The sequence below is a fragment of the Taudactylus pleione genome, unplaced genomic scaffold (assembly GCF_031769625.1).
Source record: "Taudactylus pleione unplaced genomic scaffold, aTauple2 ptg000473l, whole genome shotgun sequence".
Classification (NCBI taxonomy): domain Eukaryota; kingdom Metazoa; phylum Chordata; class Amphibia; order Anura; family Myobatrachidae; genus Taudactylus; species Taudactylus pleione.
Window position 1 is genome coordinate 10,733,478 of NW_028284875.1, and position 18,040 is coordinate 10,751,517.

Consider the following 18,040-nt stretch of genomic DNA (forward strand, 5'->3'; position numbering starts at 1 on the left):
TTATGGCTGCTTTCTTCCCCCGAGCCCACCGCCACTACCACCCACACTGACCTGCCATCTTGGTGCACCCAAGTGAAGCCACAGTGAGTACACCTGATGGAGGCTCTTACTGAGGCTGCACATCAAGTTGAAACTTCCTATCTCTATAATGGCGGATTCATGAGGTAATAGTTTAAAAACTATAACTTTCTCAATTGCCTAAACCCCAAAAGCACCTACCCTCCAACAATAGCTACCTAATAAAACAACCCCAAATTGTAAATTTGCCCCCTACCCTGAGTTATGCCTTCCCAAAAATCACTCATAGAAAACAGCAGAAAAGTGGTCCTAATAGAGTGTCAGAAAATACTGACAGATGGAAATTTAAATTACTCCCAAGTCCTAATTTTTTATGTTTTTGCCCTGAAATTTGGCATGCAGCACCGAGTGACAATTCTACCAGCCTATGCCAAATTTCAGCACCGTAGCTCCAATAGCTTTTGAGATGTAGCTCCTTACACCATGCCCCCTCTGGATTTCTCTATGGGAAAATTCTGTTTTTTTAGAGGACCCCTACGTCGCTCGTCTCATGTATTATGGCAACCAAGACTGGCTCTGATTAGCCTGGTGCTGGTTGTGCTTAATACAGGGAACCTCTACATTGTTTGTCCCCTGTGTTTAGCACAATCAGCACTGGGGCTCCAAAGCCCATTGCTGGTTGTGCTGTGGAGGCATGGAATTTTTTTTTATATTACTCATTCATTTTTTAAAACAATACATGGATGGATCTCACTGATCTTGCATCTGTGTCTTATTGATTTGATTTTCTCAGGTGCATGCCCAGCACCAGTGCGTCCCTCTGTCACCCGCTGATGCTTCTGTGCACGCCCATTGCTGCCACTGCTCCGCACCTCCACTGCTGCCACTGCCCCACACACTTGCAACCTGCCCCCACAGCCATCTCTCCCTCTGCACCCTTAAAACACCTCCTGTGTGCTGTCTGCTCCTCCACCCACGTTAGTGTACCTATTTATTGTCCTTCTGCCCTGCAGGTGGCCCAGTGTGCTCATCAAAACCCTAATGGTTAATAAATTATAAAAAAAAGCTATGAAATTCCATAGACAAAAAAACTTACGGTTTTACATATCCCAGTAAGGCTCCATAGACATGATGTGAAATTTCATAAAACCTACTGAATTTGTGCCACTCAAACTATAAATAGCAATGAAATTATGATCATTAAGGCTGTCGCCTCAATGGACGTGTTCCTTGCGCAATACAGATATGGTATGCCATCACACCCTGTGGTTAACTGCAGATTCAGCACTCTCACAGAAAGATTGCTGTCACTCACAAAATGGTGGAGCTGCTAATTAAAAGAATTGTGTGCTCATTGGAATACACACATGCAGTCTATGCAACTGATGTCTAAGCAGAAAATAGAGCTGCGCAGATGGGATAAAAGTGGTGTGGATGGAGGGAGGAGACAAAGCAGCATGGATAGGTGAAACAAAAAGGTGTGTAGAGGAGGGAAGATTAAGCAGTACAGACTGGGGGGCAGCCAAAGTGATGCAGATGGGTGAAAAACAGTGGTGCGGATAGGGTGGAGGAACAAAGTAATGCAGATGGGTGGAAAACAGTTGTGCGAATGGGGGTTAAACAGAGTGGCACAGTTTGGGGGGACAGCGACGTGGATGGGGGTAGAGAGTGGCATGAACATGGGAAGACAGAGCAGTGCAGATGGGTAAAGACAGATTGGTGCAGATAAGGGAATACAGACTAACACAAATGGGAGAACACACATCAGTAGGGATTGGTGAATACAGATTAGTGTGGATGAATAGGAAGACAGAGTAGTGCTGGTGGGGGGAGGAGACAGAGTTGCACAGTTGGGGGGACAGAGTGGTGCAGATGGAGGAAGAATCAGAGTCACAGAGGAAAGGAAGACAAAGCGGCGTGGCTTGGGGGAAGGCAGTGGTACAGAGTGGCACAGATGCAGGGCGGTGCAGATGGAGAAAGACAGATTGGTGCAGATGAGAGAACACAGGCTAGCACAGTTTGGAGGCCACACAGCAGTAGGGATCGGGGAAGACAGATTGGTGTGGATGGGGAGGAAGACAGGGTGGTGGGGGGAGTCAATGTTCCACTGTTGGGGGGACCAGAGTAGTGCAGATGGAGGAAGAAAGAGTGCCACAGATGAGAGAAAGACAGCAACGTAGCTGTGGAGAAGACACGGATGCAGGGCGGTGCGGCTGGAGAAAAACAGATTGGTGCGGATGAAGGAAAACATTCTAGCACATTTGGGAGACCACACAGCACCTCCCACAAGTTGGATTGGCTTGATGGGCACTTCTTGCATACCATACGGTCAAGCTGCTCCAACAACAGCTCAACATTGGGGTTGAGATCTGGTGACTACGCTGGCCACTCCATTACAGACAGAATACTAGCTGCCTGCTTCTTCCCTAAATAGTTCTTGCATAATTTGGAGGAGTGCTTTGTGTCATTGTCCTATTGGAGGAGGAAATTGGCTCCAATCAAGCGCTGTCCACAGAGTATGGCATGGCGTTGCAAAATGGAGTGATAGCCTTCCTTATTCAAAATCTCCTTTACCTTGTACAAATCTCCCACTTTACCAGCACCAAAGCAGCCCCAGACCTTCACATTACCTCCACCATGCTTGACAGATGGTGTCAGGCAATCTTCCAGCATCTTTTCACTTGTTTTGCGTCTCACAAATGTTCTTCTGTGTGATCCAAACACCTCAAACTTCGATTCGTCTGTCCATAACACTTTTTTCCAATCTTCCTCTGTCCAATGTCTGTGTTCTTTTGCCCATATTAATCTTTTCCTTTTATTGCCCAGTCTCAGATATGGCTTTTTCTTTGCCACTCTGCCTAGAAGGCCAGCATCCCGGAGTCGCCTCTTCACTGTAGACATTGACACTGGCATTTTGCGGGTACCGTTTAATGAAGCTGTCAGTTGAGGACTTGTGAGGCATCTATTTCTCAAACTAGAGACTCTAATGTACTTGTCTTCTTGCACAGTTGTGCACTGGGGCCTCCCACTTCTCTTTCTACTCTGGTTAGAGCTTGTTTGTGCAGTTCTCTGAAGGGAGTAGTACACAGCGATGTAGGAAGTGTTCAGTTTCTTGGCAATTTCTCGCATGGAATAGCCTTCATTTCTAAGAACAAGAACTGTTGAGTTTCACATGAAAGTTCTCTTTTTCTGCCCATTTGGAGAGTATAATCGAACCCACAAATGTGATGCTCCAGATACTCAACTAGCTCAAAGAAAGGCCAGTTTTATAGCTTCTCTAACTAGCAAACCCGTTTTCAGCTGTGCTAACATAATTGCACAAGGGCTTTCAAGGGTTTTCTAATCATCCATTAGTCTTCTAACGCGCTTATCAAACACAATTTACCATTAGAACACTGAAGTGATGGTTGCTGGAAATGGGCCTCTATACACCTATGTAGATATTCCTTTAAAAACCAGATGTTTGCAGCTAGTATAGTCATTTACCACATTAACTATGTATAGAGTGTGGAGTAGAGGGTGCGGAGGGTGCGCTCGCCCTATGGGTGTAATGCTGGAGTAATAGTGTGTTGTGGTCTTTTGTGTTCGATGTTGTTTGTGGAGTGATGGGGTATAGGGAGGGAAGGGGGTCTAATGGACTGGAGGTGGTGGGTGAGGAAATGAAGACAGAGGCAAAAATGGGGGCCAAAGGGTTTATTGGAAAAAAACAGTACTAATCCTGTTCGGTCCCAGGCACCCAGGTGGGGTGAGCGATCCACTTGGGGGTGTGTGTGGGTGGAGACTGGGGAGGTGAGTGGACCCTTTTAGGGGGCTCCTTTCCATGCAGTTCAATAGACCGGCACGTTACCCCTGCTGGACCTTTGGTCAACAGTCTTAGGATGTCTCGGGGGGAGGGGAGTGGTGGGTTGGCAGCGGGTCTGGCGGTTGTGGATGTACACCCTGGTGATGTCCCACGCTGGGGTATAAGTCTCGGAGTCACTTACCTACTGGTAGGATTTGTTGGTGAAAAAGGCTTGGGCTGCTGGTAGCTGGTGTTAGTTTCCTTTTGCAGATGCGGTGTTGGATGGCTGCTGCGGTGTCAGCGGTTGAAGAAGGCAGAGCCCCTGCCGAAACGCGTTGGAGACCCCCTACATTCTGACACCACAGCCAGCTTACACCAGAGCTCTTCATTCCTGCGGAGAACTCGGTCGAGCCTTGCTGCTTCCAGAACCCTCTCTACCCACCACCCGCAGGGCCACGCTGGGCATCACACCTAGCAAAGCCCTTTGCACCCCTCTTGATCACCACTCCACCTGCTAGACCCAGGCGACCACGCACCGCCCCCTGGGAGCAACCAACACCAGCTCCACTCACAGCTGTTCGTCCAGCAGCAATCCCTAAGCGATCCACACCAGCAGGCACCCACCAGGCAGCGGGAACAGAACGCCAGCAACGCAGTGCACCAAGCCCCACAGTGCACCAGCAAGCCACTACCACACACAGAGCTTCCTCCAACCGCTGACACCGCAGCAGCCATCCAACACCGCATCTGCAAAAGGAAACTAACACCAGCTACCAGCAGCCCAAGCCTTTTTCATCAACAAATCCTACCAGTAGGTGACTCCGAGACTTATACCCCTGCGCGGGACGCCGCCAGGGTGTACATCCACAACCGCCAGACCCGCTGCCAACCCACCACTCCCCTCCCCCCGAGACATCCTAAGACTGTTGACCAAAGGTCCAGCAGGGGTAACGTGCCGGTCTATTGAACTGCAGGGAAAGGAGCCCCCTAAAAGGGTCCACTCACCTCCCCAGTCTCCACCCACACACACCCCCAAGTGGATCACTCACCCCACCTGGGTGCCTGGGACCGAACAGGATTAGTACTGTTTTTTTCCAATAAACCCTTTGGCCCCCATTTTTGCCTCTGTCTTCATTTCCTCACCCACCACCTCCAGTCCATTAGACCCCCTTCCCTCCCTACACCCCATAACTCCACAAACAACATCGAACACAAAAGACCACAACACACTATTACTCCAGCATTACACCCATAGGGCGAGGGCACCCTCCGCACCCTCTACTCCATTATATCGTTACACTGGACCCGGTACTCCTGCTTTTAGGAAGGTGCAGCACCCCGACACAAACAATACATCTCACATCCCATCTGCCCATACAGCAGAGCGCAGTTCTAACCCATCATTTGTATGTATAGAGTGTATTTCTGATTAATTTAATGTTATCTTCATTGAAAAAAAACAGTGCTTTTCTTTCAAAAATAATGAAATTTCTAATTGACCCCAAACTTTTGAATGGTAGTGTAAGTGTATGTACAAATACATTATCATGCATTATCATGCTGTCTTATACAAGGACAAACATGTGTTTTCTTTAGATTAATAAAATGTTACTAAAAATGTAATTTCCTGTATACCTATTATATTGGACTTGATTATTACTATAGTCATCAGTAGATTAGTTAGCGATGAAGGAATTTGTCTCTATCCACATGTTTTCTGCCTTAGGGCCTGATTCAGAAATGGACGTAAACCCTATATTTTCGTAGCTGAGAGATTATCGGTTTCTGCGCATGTGTATAAGTTGTACTGTGCATGCATCAAGTAACATTACCATCAATGGTTGCTGTGAGGTTTTGACTGCAGTGTCATTGACAGTCAAGGGGAATGTTTGTGGGAGGTAACGGGGAAGTAATGGCTCAAACACAGACATGTCGCAACCATTTTTTGGGCGTGTCTCAGACTGCGATTGCGATTTAATATGTAGAAAAATGGCTGTGGTCTCCTGTTCTGGCAGCCATTCTAAGTAGCCTTAGAGTTACTCAGAACTTCAATCATAGTCTGATCTGCGACCGATACGGCATCTATGAACACAATGGCTTGGATTTGCAAAGCTGCTGGTGGGCCTCACAATGCAAATCCTGGTATCTGTGATGTTTGCATATTTTTGCACAATCGTTACTTACAAATTCCCAGCAGCAGTGGCATTAGCATCCATCTCTGAATCAGGCCCTTAGGCAGGGTACACATTTAGATGACGAATCAGTCTGCTGACCGATCCGCTGTTAGAGCGTCCAATTGGTAAGTTATACACGCTTATCAATCTGCCGCTCAATGTGTCTGGGCTGAAATCACAGCTGGGCTCGCCCAGTTGAGATGTCAGTGTTGACGGTCCTGCAGTAAGTGTATGGGTGGTTGGCATGTCGCCAGTACACACAGCCAGATGCAGCGATATATCTTTCAGATATATATGGGCTATGCTGTGCTGCAGGGCCGACCTGACATGTCTGTGAACTACGTCGTTCCCAGACACGATTGGTGTACACACCCGCCGATTCACTCACGACACTGTATATCGCTCACCAATAGAACAAGCGATATACCACCACTGTAAGTGTGTGCACAGCATTAGTCAATATCTACCTTTTCATAACTAAGAGAGTATAATCTGCAGTCACAGGTATAAAATAGTACTAAATATATTAAACCACCGAGATTAACATTTTGGCTCTAGAGGAACACATTGTGAAGATAATAATGTGTATGAAAGAAGAGAGAGAAGTATTTAAAATCAAGGTTATTGAAGCATTATGAATGAGGAAAAAGCAAGTTATTCATAGAGAAGGCTGATATCTAGTGGTATCATTTAAAGATGAGCGGGTTCGAATCTCAGAGATCCGAACACACCCGAACTTAGGGGATCCGAGTCAGATCCGAGCCGGCTTGGGTTTTCCGGTCTGACTCGGATCTCAAAACGAAGCAAAACATCATCATCCCGCTGTCTCACGAGTTTTGGATTGTATAAAAGGTCCCGCGATCAATGCCATTTTTCATTCCGGCTGTGGTGAGTGAAGAGGGAGGGAGCTGGGAGCTGTGCTGTGCTGCCATGCATAGGGGCTGGCTACAGTTGTGTTGTCACTCAGGGGCTGTCTGCTTAATGTCCATAGGGACTGGCTACAGTTGTGTTGTCACTCAGGGGCTATCTGCTTAATGTCCATAGGGGCTGGCTGTTGTCCATATAGGGGCTGGCTGTTGTGAGTTGTCCTGTCCATAGGGGCTGGCTGGCTGTTGTCCATAGGGGCTTGCTTGCTGTTGTCCATAATCCATATAGAGGCTGGCTGGCTGTTGTCCTGTCCATAAGGACTGGCTGGCTGTAGTCCATAGAGGCTGGCTGGCTGTTCTGCTGTGTTGTCCAGGGGGTGCTCTGTCCATCAGGGGTGCTCTTCAATATACTGGGGTGCTGTCTGTGTCATTTATCAAGAGGCTGCTGCCTCATTCGCGTGCTCTCCCACCCAATTGCCCCCAAAAAATCAATCAATCAATCAATCATTCAATCTTTTATTTTTTGTGTGCGTGTGTGTTAGCTACATTTATCAGCAATGTAGCTGCGCAGGGGTGCTGTATGTGTCATTCATCAAGAGGCTGCTGCCTCATTTGGGTGCTCTCTCTCCCAAGTGCCCCCAAAAAATGTATTCAATCAGTCAATTTTTTTTGTTCTGTGTGTGTGCGCATTAGCCACATTTATCAGCAACGTAGCTGCGCAGACATGCCGGGCAGCCCCCAAGTGCTGCAGAAAGGAAGAATAGATGTGCCCGGCGTCTATTCTCTGGCGGTGACCGGGACGTCACCGCGACACCGCATGTTTCTCCACCCGCGAGACACTGCGTCCCGCAGGTGAGAAAGGCACCCGCAGGCTGTGAGGGCAGGGCGCTTTTTGCCCTCCTCCTGGAGGGCAGGGTGCTTTTTGCCCTCCAGAAGGAGGGCAGGACGCTGAGCCCCGCTAAAACAGCCTAGCGGGAACGCTAATACTGTAGGAACAAAAACAGGCCCATTTTATGTGATTTTAGCTGTTTTTATGATTATTTAAAAAAAAATCCAGATCCAAAACCAAAAAACAAAACACGGAGGTGAGGTTTTGGCAAAACCAATCTAGATCCAAAACCAAAACACGGGGGTCTGCGCACATCTCTAGTATAATTATATACGTGATAGTCTTCTAAATCTGTAGTCTTTTTCATTATAGCTGTTGGACAGACTTTCAACAATTTATGCTACTTTATCTTTAGCAGCTCAAAAAGTGAGTTTATTCCCAGTGCTCACATTCAACAAGTGATAGCTTTTCCATTCCATCTATGTCATCATGTGTCACTTGTATCAGGCATTATTCAAATAAGCCACCTCCAATGGTCTAGTTTAAAATAGAGTGTTATTTTAAGTAATGCCAATGAGTATCTTCCAATTCACAAATGTTGTTACTTTTCATCGTATCATGAGTAGTATTGTCCTATGTTGTCTCCAGCTATAAGAAGATGTAAACCACACCTTTGTGGGGACAGTTCAGAGCAACTGTCCCCGTTATGGAGCAATAATGAATTGCTCCGGTACTTAAGTATCCGCCACCATAACTCGTGGCGACTTAGATATTTAATTCTCAGGAGCCATCCAGGTCCCAATGGTGAATAGGCCCCTTGGAGAGAGATAAAGTGTAGAAGTTGCCCACTCCTAGAAACCCCCTTTGACCTATTCCACTCCCCCCACTGACTACATGGAAAGGGTGGAGCTAATATCACTAGCCCCACCTGCTCCCCATATCCTTGCGAATCATGGAATTACGCCATGAGGGGGTAGGGCATAATGATGTGAGGATTCTGACCCCATACCCATCAGCTGCTGCTTCAAAAGTAAGTGCGTATATGTATGTGTTTATTTGCATGTATGTTAGGGGTCTATTCATCATCACTTAATTTCTACAAAAGCAGGTGAAAATGAACATTTTCACCTGCAATTGTAGAAATTAAGTGTTCGAGCCATTCATAAAGAAGGTAAAGCAGGAGATATTACAGATATCTCCTGCTTACCTTTCTCTCCCAGAATGGCCCGCAGTCCCCATACTAGTGTAGAATTAATCAAACTCCGAAAATACAATATTTTTGGAGCTTGACTGCGGGAGCATTCGCCAGCTTCAGATGGGTTTTGCTCCCACAGTTTGCTCTTATCATGCTCATTCCCTGGGAAAGGAGTCCCGGGTTGCAGAGAGGGATTCTTTTGGATCCCTCCGTCCCTGTCTGGCTCCTTTCGCGGGACGCCAGGGCTTTGTGCATCTGCGTGTACTCTAGTACTACTACATCTGAGAGGCGTACCATAAAACTGACTTAGGGCCTGATTCAGAGTTGGGAATAGAGTGAGATATCTGTCTCAACTGATCATCTTGGTGAAACCATGCTGCACTGCAGGTGGGGCAGATTTAAAATGTGCAGAGAGATTTAGATTTGGGAGAGAGGTGTCCAAACTGACATCTAAATTGTAGAGTAATAAGCTGTGCAGTCTTTGTGGGCTACATGTAAAAGCAGCCAGTATTTACCCTACATGCCAAAAAAAAATTATGTATTTACACTCCTTGCATTGCAACATGATTTGTCAAGGTACACGGTTAAGTGCTATCTCTCTCTCTATTCCCAACTCTGAATCAGGCCCTTACATCCAAAATTTAAATGAGACTCAAAGCAGTTAGTAAATTCTACACTTTGATGAAAACACACTGATACTTTTCAGGGCTTGTTCAGGTATTGTGTTTTAAAAGTAGTTCTATATAAGTGGCCACAAGAATCCTTATATGAAAATGCATGTAGCCATAGGACTCATTGGGCCTCATTCAGACCCACTCGCAAGCGGCTGTCCGCTCGCAAGTGGGTCGATGGTGTGCACTGCGCATGCGCACGACGGAGGGAGCTCCGTCGTGCGCATGCGCCAGACGCGACAAGCGAAGGACTTTCCTTCGCTCGTTGTGCCTGATCAAAGGGGGCGTGCTGTCGATGTTGATTGACAGCACGCCCCCTTTGGTGGGCGTGCCGGGGGCGTGCCTCCCAGACGGGGGCGTTCCCAAGGGAACGCCTACCGTCAGAAGCCGGCCCACTGACATCACTAGTGATGTCAGTGGGAGTGATTTTGGCTCTGATAGAGCTAAAATCACTCCGGGCCTTGCGGTTGAGAAACTCAACCGCAGGCTCCGGCTCGCAGTGGCGATGGTCGCGATGGTCAAGACCATCGCGGCCATCAACCTGCACGCTCGTATATGCTGTGGGTGGTGACCCACAGCTATACGAGCGTCCAGGAGGACGCTCCATAATTATGGAGGTGGGCCCTGATTCAGAGCGAGCGCTCTGGTCAGAGCGTCCGGCTCTGAATCAGGGCCATTGTGCCTTATTATCAATGCAGGGAAATTATCTAATTTGAATGTATATATCTCTGTTTTTGTTTTTATATATATCAGCTTTATAATGCAATCAGGGTGATTACTAGATTGCTACTATTTCAGATTGTCTCCCTGACAATCAGGGAGAGTTGGCAAGTATGCAGTACATAAGAACAATTCATACAATTATGTAGAAACTGCAGTTTCTACATAATTTTATGAAAAAAAGCTTGATAATTAGGCCCCTAGCATACATATCTGTAACCACTTCCTGGTGCTGGTGTTGGAGAAAAAAATACAAAACGTGTATCCTCATGATAAGATAATGTTTGTAAATACTCTTATATGTATTAAATATACATAATAGACTATTGGTACAATCATAATGGTAGTTGCTATACCAAAAACAAAGAATTATCAGAATGAAAGCCACTGGCAAATAAGCATTTTTTTTTATTTAATCATTTAAACTTCTGAGCTCAATGTAGAACATTAGAGACATGGAAAAAGATGGAAGCAATTACATAAAAAAAAATAGCAAGCAAATATAATTTTTATATTTTAATTAGGGATGTGCAGGCTCGGTTCTACTCGGTTCCGTTCGGTTCTTTTTACCGGATCTTATTGGGTTTCAGCTGTCACGAGTTTTGGATAGCCAATAAGATTCGGTATAAAGAACCGAACGGAACCAAGTAGAACCGAGCCTGCACATCCCTAATTTTAATAAGTTAAAAAAAAAAAAACATTTTCAACTAATATAAAGAAAAAAAAAGTGTAAATATATTGCTTACTTAATGAACCATAATCCCATTGTGCCATATAGTGTAATATAAACATGTTTTGGTTAATACATCACATTTATTTGAATTTCACTTTTTATTTGCATGCAAGCTTTAGGCAGTGTAATATATTGTTTGCTACAACAGCATAAATGAAAGCGCTGACACTTTTGCTTATGTACAATTGTAAATGCCTGGAAGACTAAATCATTGAAACCACTGGCAAAAGCAGGCGAATGCAATAAACGTTTCCATCTGTGGTTCACATGAATATTTTTGTCATAATTTTTGGAGTATTCAATATGACAATATTTGCAGTAGGAAAACTAAGAAAATATTTGTCACAGTCCACTTCTAGTATCATGTATCTCAGTATCTGGGGACAGGAAAGCAAGTACATTTACTTTCCTGGCTATAGAGACATTAATTAAGTTTCATTTTTTCTTTTTATCGTCTTTTATTTGACCGGGCTCATAACTGTTCTTTTTGAATAGACAGTCAATATTTGGTACAGACTGTACCTTTAAAATAGCCCCATCTAAATGCATTAAACTCCGCTGTAAGTATATTGGCCTCTATCATTTGTATTAGCAGTCAGTCACCCATTTTATGTTCCAGAACTTGATGGTATTTGTAGCTGTGTGTAGCAAGTAGGGGTGAGCGGGTTCGGATTTCTGAAATCCAAACCCCCCCGAGCCCCCCCGATCCGAGTCCGATCCGAGTCAGGCTCGACTTTTCCCGCCTGACTCGGATCTGAAATCGAGGCAAAACGTCATCTTCCCGCCTTCCGAGTCTCGCGGGTTTTGGATCCTATATAAGGTACCCGCGTCGGCGCCATTTTCTCACTCGGCTGTGGACAGTGAAGAGGGAGGGTGGGAGTTAGGGCTGGCTGGGCTGTGTAGTGTAGTATAGTGTAGTGCAGAGTAGTGTTGTGTTGTGCTGTGCTGCGCTGTGCTGCTGTTGTCCACTACTTCAAAGTCCATAGGGGCTGGCTGTGTTGTGCTGTGCTGTGCTGTGCTGCTGTTGTTAATAGGGGCTTTGTCCACTACTTCAAAGTCCATAGGGGCTGGCTGGACTGTGTTGTGCAGTCAGTTGTCCATAGGGGCTGTGTCCACTCCAAAGTCCTGTGCAGTGGCCCAGTCCTAAAGGGGTGCTGTAGTGTTGTCCAGGGGGTGCTCTGTCCATCAGGGGTGCTCCCCCCAAGTGCTAAAAAAATAATATTTCTTTTGTGTTTGTGAATTGTGTGCGCAGTAGCCGCACGTGCATCAACAAAGTAGTGCCAAGCGTGCGCCTGTGTCATAAGTAAAGGGCCGGCTGGCTTGACCGTTAAAGGGTGCTGTAACCCCCAAAGTACACTCCAAAACAAAAAAATATATATTTTCTGTGTTTGTGACTTGTGTGCACTGTGGCTGCACGTGCATCAACAAAGGAGCAGTGCCAAGCGTGCGCCTGTGTCCCATAAGTAAAGAGCCGGCTGGCTCATTTCTTAAAGGGTGGTGTAACCCACAAAGTGCACTACTCTCCAGCAAAAATAAAAAAAGATTTTCTGTGTTTGTGTGCGCTTTAGCCGCACGTATATATCAATATAACATAAATGGAGGACCAAACTTTCTCCGATAAAAATAAAATAGGGAAAGATCAAGAACCACTTCCTCCTAGTGCTATTGCTGCTGCTGGGAGTTGTTCATCATCCCAGAGAGGAAGTAGGAACATCACTACTTTTACTAAACAATTGACCCTCCAACAGTCCCTAGCGATGAGGATGAAGTACGACAGCAGTCATCCTGAAGCAAAACGTATAACTGAGGCCTTGACTGCTATGTTGGTGTTAGACGTGCATCCGGTATCCGCCATTAGTGCAGTGGGATTTAGACAATTGATGGAGGTAGTGTGTCCACGGTTCCAAATCCTGTCTAGATTCCACCTGCATCCTCAAAGCAGCAGCGACAAGAGTGCGTCTGTCTGTTAAAGGGTGGTGACACCCTCAAAGTGTGCTACACAAACAATAAAAATATTGTTCTTTTTTTTCTGTCTTTGTGAATTGTGTGGGCTGTAGCCGCACTTGCATCCTCAAAGCAGCAGCGACAAGCGTGCGTCTGTCTGTTAAAGGGTGGTGTAACTCTCAAAGTGCTCCAAAAAATAAAAAACAATTTTTTTAATGTGTTTGTGACTTGTGTGCGATGTAGCCGCACTTGCATCCTCAAAGCAGCAGCGACAAGCGTGCGTCTGTCTGTTAAAGGGTGGTGACACCCTCAAAGTGTGCTACACAAACAATAAAAATATTGTTCTTTTTTTTCTGTCTTTGTGAATTGTGTGGGCTGTAGCCGCACTTGCATCCTCAAAGCAGCAGCGACAAGCGTGCGTCTGTCTGTTAAAGGGTGGTGTAACTCTCAAAGTGCTCCAAAAAATAAAAAACTATTTTTTTAATGTGTTTGTGACTTGTGTGCAATGTAGCCGCACTTGCATCCTCAAAGCAGCAGTGACAAGCGTGCGTCTGTCTGTTAAAGGGTGGTGACACCCTCAAAGTGTGCTACACAAACAATAAAAATATTCTTCTTCTTTTTTCTGTCTTTGTGAATTGTGTGGGCTGTAGCCGCACCTGCATCCTTAAAGCAGCAGCGACAAGCATGCATCTGTCTGTTAAAGGGTGGTGACACCCTCAAAGTGTGCTACACAAACAATAAAAATATTGTTCTTTTTTTCGGTCTTTGTGAAATGTGTGGGCTGTAGCCGCACCTGCATCCTTAAAGCAGCAGCGACAAGCGTGCGTCTGTCTGTTAAAGGGTGGTGACACCCTCAAAGTGTGCTACACAAACAATAAAAATATTCTTCTTCTTTTTTCTGTCTTTGTGAATTGTGTGGGCTGTAGCTGCACTTGCATCCTCAAAGCAGCAGCGACAAGCGTGCGTCTGTCTGTTAAAGGGTGGTGTAACCCTCAAAGTGCGCTCCACAAACAATAAAAATATTCTTTTTTTTTTTTCTGTCTTTGTGAATTGTGTGGGCTGTAGCCGCACTTGCATCCTCAAAGCAGCAGCGACAAGCGTGCGTCTGTCTGTTAAAGGATTACATCGGTGACAGCATCCAAGTAGGCATGTCAGACAGTCCGTACCTGTACTGGCAGGAAAAAGAAGCAATTTGGAGGTCCCTGTACAAATTGGCTCTATTTTACCTGAGTTGCCCCCCCTCCAGTGTGTACTCCGAAAGAGTGTTTAGTGCAGCCGGGAACCTTGTCAGCGAAAGGCGTAGGAGGTTGCTTCCACAAAATGTGGAGAAGATGATGTTCATAAAATGAATTATCAGCTCTTCCAGGGAGACCAGCCTCCAGAACGTACAGAGGGACCTGTGGTTCCAGCGGGGACGAATTAATACTCTGTGAGGATGAGGATGTACACACTGAAGAGGGTGAGGAATCGGTGGATGAGGAGGATGAGGATGACATCTTGCCTCCGTAGAGCCAGTTTGTGCAGGGACACATTAATTGCCAGCTTGTTTTGTGGGGGCCCAAACGAACCAATCATTTCAGCCACAGTTGTGTGGCAGACCCTGGCGCTGAAATGATTGGTTTGTTAAAGTGTGCATGTCCTGTTTATACAACATAAGGGTGGGTGGGAGGGCCCAAGGACAATTCCATCTTGCACCTCTTTTTTTTCTTTGCATTATGTACTGTTTGGGGCCTAGTTTTTCAAACTGCCATCCTGTCTGCCACTGCAGTTTCACGCCTAGATGGGTCACGTGTTTGTGCCGCCCACTCGTGTCGCTTAGCATAGTCATCCAGCTACCTCGGTGCAACCTTTTGGACATAAAAACACTATTGTGAGGTGTGAGGTGTTCAGAATAGACTGGAAATGAGTGGAAATTAAGGTTATTGAGGTTAATAATAGCATAAGAGCAGAAAAACCTACAAATTCTGTGATTTTAGCTGTTTTTATGCTTTTTTTCAAAAAAATACAGATCCAAAACACAAAACCCAGAACCCAAAACACGGAAGGGTGGTTTTGGCAAAACCAATCCAGATCCAAAACACGAAGAAAGATCCAGATCCAAAACCAAAACACAAAACACGAAAAGTGGCCGGTGCACACCCCTAGTAGCAAGTGGAGCTGATATGATAAAGTAGAGCTGAGTTCAACCAACTATGGGCGGCTACTCTGGACTAGGGGTGTGCACCGGCCACTTTTCGTGTTTTGTGTTTTGGTTTTGGATCTGGATCTTTCTTCGTGTTTTGGATCTGGATTGGTTTTGCCAAAACCACCCTTCCGTGTTTTGGGTTCTGGGTTTTGTGTTTTGGATCTGTATTTTTTTTAAAAAAAGCATAAAAACAGCTAAAATCACAGAATTTGTTGGTTTCTCTGCTCCTATGCTATTATTAACCTCAATAACCTTAATTTCCACTCATTTCCAGTCTATTCTGAACACCTCACACCTCACAATAGTGTTTTCATGTCCAAAAGGTTGCACCGAGGTAGCTGGATGACTATGCTAAGCGACACGAGTGGGCGGCACAAACACGTGACCCATCTAGGAGTGACACTGCAGTGGCAGACAGGATGGCAGTTAGAAAAACTAGGCCCCAAACTGTACATAATGCAAAGAAAAAAAAGAAGTGCAAGATGGAATTGTCCTTGGGCCCTCCCACCCACCCTTATGTTGTATAAACAGGACATGCACACTTTAACAAATCAATCATTTCAGTGCCAGGGTCTGCCACACAACTGTGGCTGAAATTATTGGTTCGTTTGGGCCCCCACAAAACAAGCTGGCAATTAATGTGTCCCTGCACAAACTGGCTCTACGGAGGCAAGATGTCATCCTCATCCTCCTCATCCACCGATTCCTCACCCTCTTCAGTGTGTACATCCTCATCCTCACAAAGTATTAACTCGTCCCCACTTGAATCCACCACCACAGGTCCCTCTGTACCTTCTGGAGGCTGGTCTCCCTGGAAGAGCTGATAATTCATTTTGATGAACATCATCTTCTCCACATTCTGTGGAAGCAACCTCCTACGCCTTTCGCTGACAAGGTTCCCGGCTGCACTAAACACTCTTTTGGAGTACACACTGGAGGGGGGGCAACTCAGGTAAAATAGAGCCAGCTTGTACAGGGGCCTCCAAATTGCCTCTTTTTCCTGCCAGTACAGGTATGGACTGTCTGACATGCCTACTTGGATGCTGTCACCGATGTAATCCTCCACCATTCTGTCAATGGTGACAGTATCATATGCAGTGACAGTAGACATGTCAGAAATTGTTGCCAGGTCCTTCAGTCCGGACCAGATGTCCAAACTTGGTCCTGCCTGCCCTGCATCACCGCCAGCGGGTTGCTTAGGATACCTAAGTTTTTTCCTGGCAGCCCCAGTTGCGGGAGAAAATGAAGAAGGAGCCGTTGACGTGTCACGTTCCGCTTCAGCTGACAGTGTGTTCACCAGCAGGTCTTTGCACCTCTGCAGGCTTGTGTCGGCCGGAAAGAGAGACACCACATAGGCTTTAAACCTAGGATCAAGCATGGTGGCCAAAATGTAGTGGTCTGATTTCAACAGATTGACCACCCTGGAATCCTGGCAAAGCGAATGAAGGGCTTCATCCACAAGTCCCACATGCCGAGCGGAATCGCTCCGTCTTAGCTCCTCCTTCACTTTCTCCAGCTGCTTCTGCAAAAGCCTGATGAGGGGAATGACCTGACTCAAGCTGGCTGTGTCTGAACTGACTTCACGTGTGGCAAGTTCGAAGGGCTGGAGAACCTTGCACAACACGGAAATCATTCTCCACTGCGCTTGAGTCAGGTGCATACCCCCTCCTTTGCCTATGTCATAGGTGGATGTATAGGCTTGTATGGCCTTTTGCTGCTCCTCCATCCTCTGAAGCATATAGAGGGTTGAGTTCCACCGCGTCACAACCTCTTGCTTCAGGTGATGGCGGGGTAGGTTCAAGAGTGTTTGCTGGCGCTCCAGTCTTCGGCACGCAGTCGCTGAATGGCGAAAGTGGCCAGAAATTTTTCGGGCCACCCAAAGCGTCTCCTGCACGCCCCTGTCGCTTTTCAGAAAATTCTGCACCACCAAGTTTATTGTGTGAGCAAAACATGGGACGTGCTGGAATTTGCCCAGATGTAATGCCCGCACAATATTGGTGGCGTTGTCAGATATCACAAATCCCCAGGAGAGTCTAAGTGGGGTAAGCCACTGGGCGATGATTTCCCTCAGTTTCTCTAAGAGGTTGTCGGCGGTGTGCCTCTTACTGAAACCGGTGATACACAGCGTAGCCTGCCTTGTAACGAGCTGGCGTTTCTGAGATGCTGCTACTGGTGACGCTGCTGCTGTTGCTGCGTAAGGTGATACATCTACCCAGTGGGCTGTCACAGTCATATAGTCCTTAGTCTGCCCTGTTCCACTTGTCCACATGTCCGTGGTTAAGTGGACATTGTGTACAACGGCATTTTTCAGGACACTGAGGACACTTTTTCTGACGTTTCTGTACAGTCTCGGTATCGCCTGCCTAGTGAAGTGGAATCTAGACGGGATTTGGAACCGGGGACACACTACCTCCATCAATTGTCTAAATCCCACTGCACTAATGGCGGATACCGGACGCACGTCTAACACCAACATAGCAGTCAAGGCCTCAGTTATACGTTTTGCTTCAGGATGACTGCTGTCGTACTTCATCCTCCTCGCTAAGGACTGTTGGAGGGTCAATTGTTTAGTAAAAGTAGTGGTGTTCCTACTTCCTCTCTGGGATGATGAACGACTCCCAGCAGCAGCAACAGCAGCAGCGGCAGCAGTAGGCGTAGCAATGCAGGATCCTCCAGAGGAATCCCGGATAGGAGAGTCAGTCATGCCAGTGACATGGCCTGCAGGACTACTTCCGATCCTGACTAAGGAGGAAATTGACGAGGAGGGAGTTGACGGTGTGGTTTGCAGGCGCTTGGATACAACAGGACAACGGGATTTAGGTGTCCCTGGACTGCTTACGGTCTTAGCCAAAGTTTCTGAACTTGACAGTAACTTTTTATGAACGCGCTGCAGGTGCCGTATAAGGGAGGATGTTCCTAGGTGG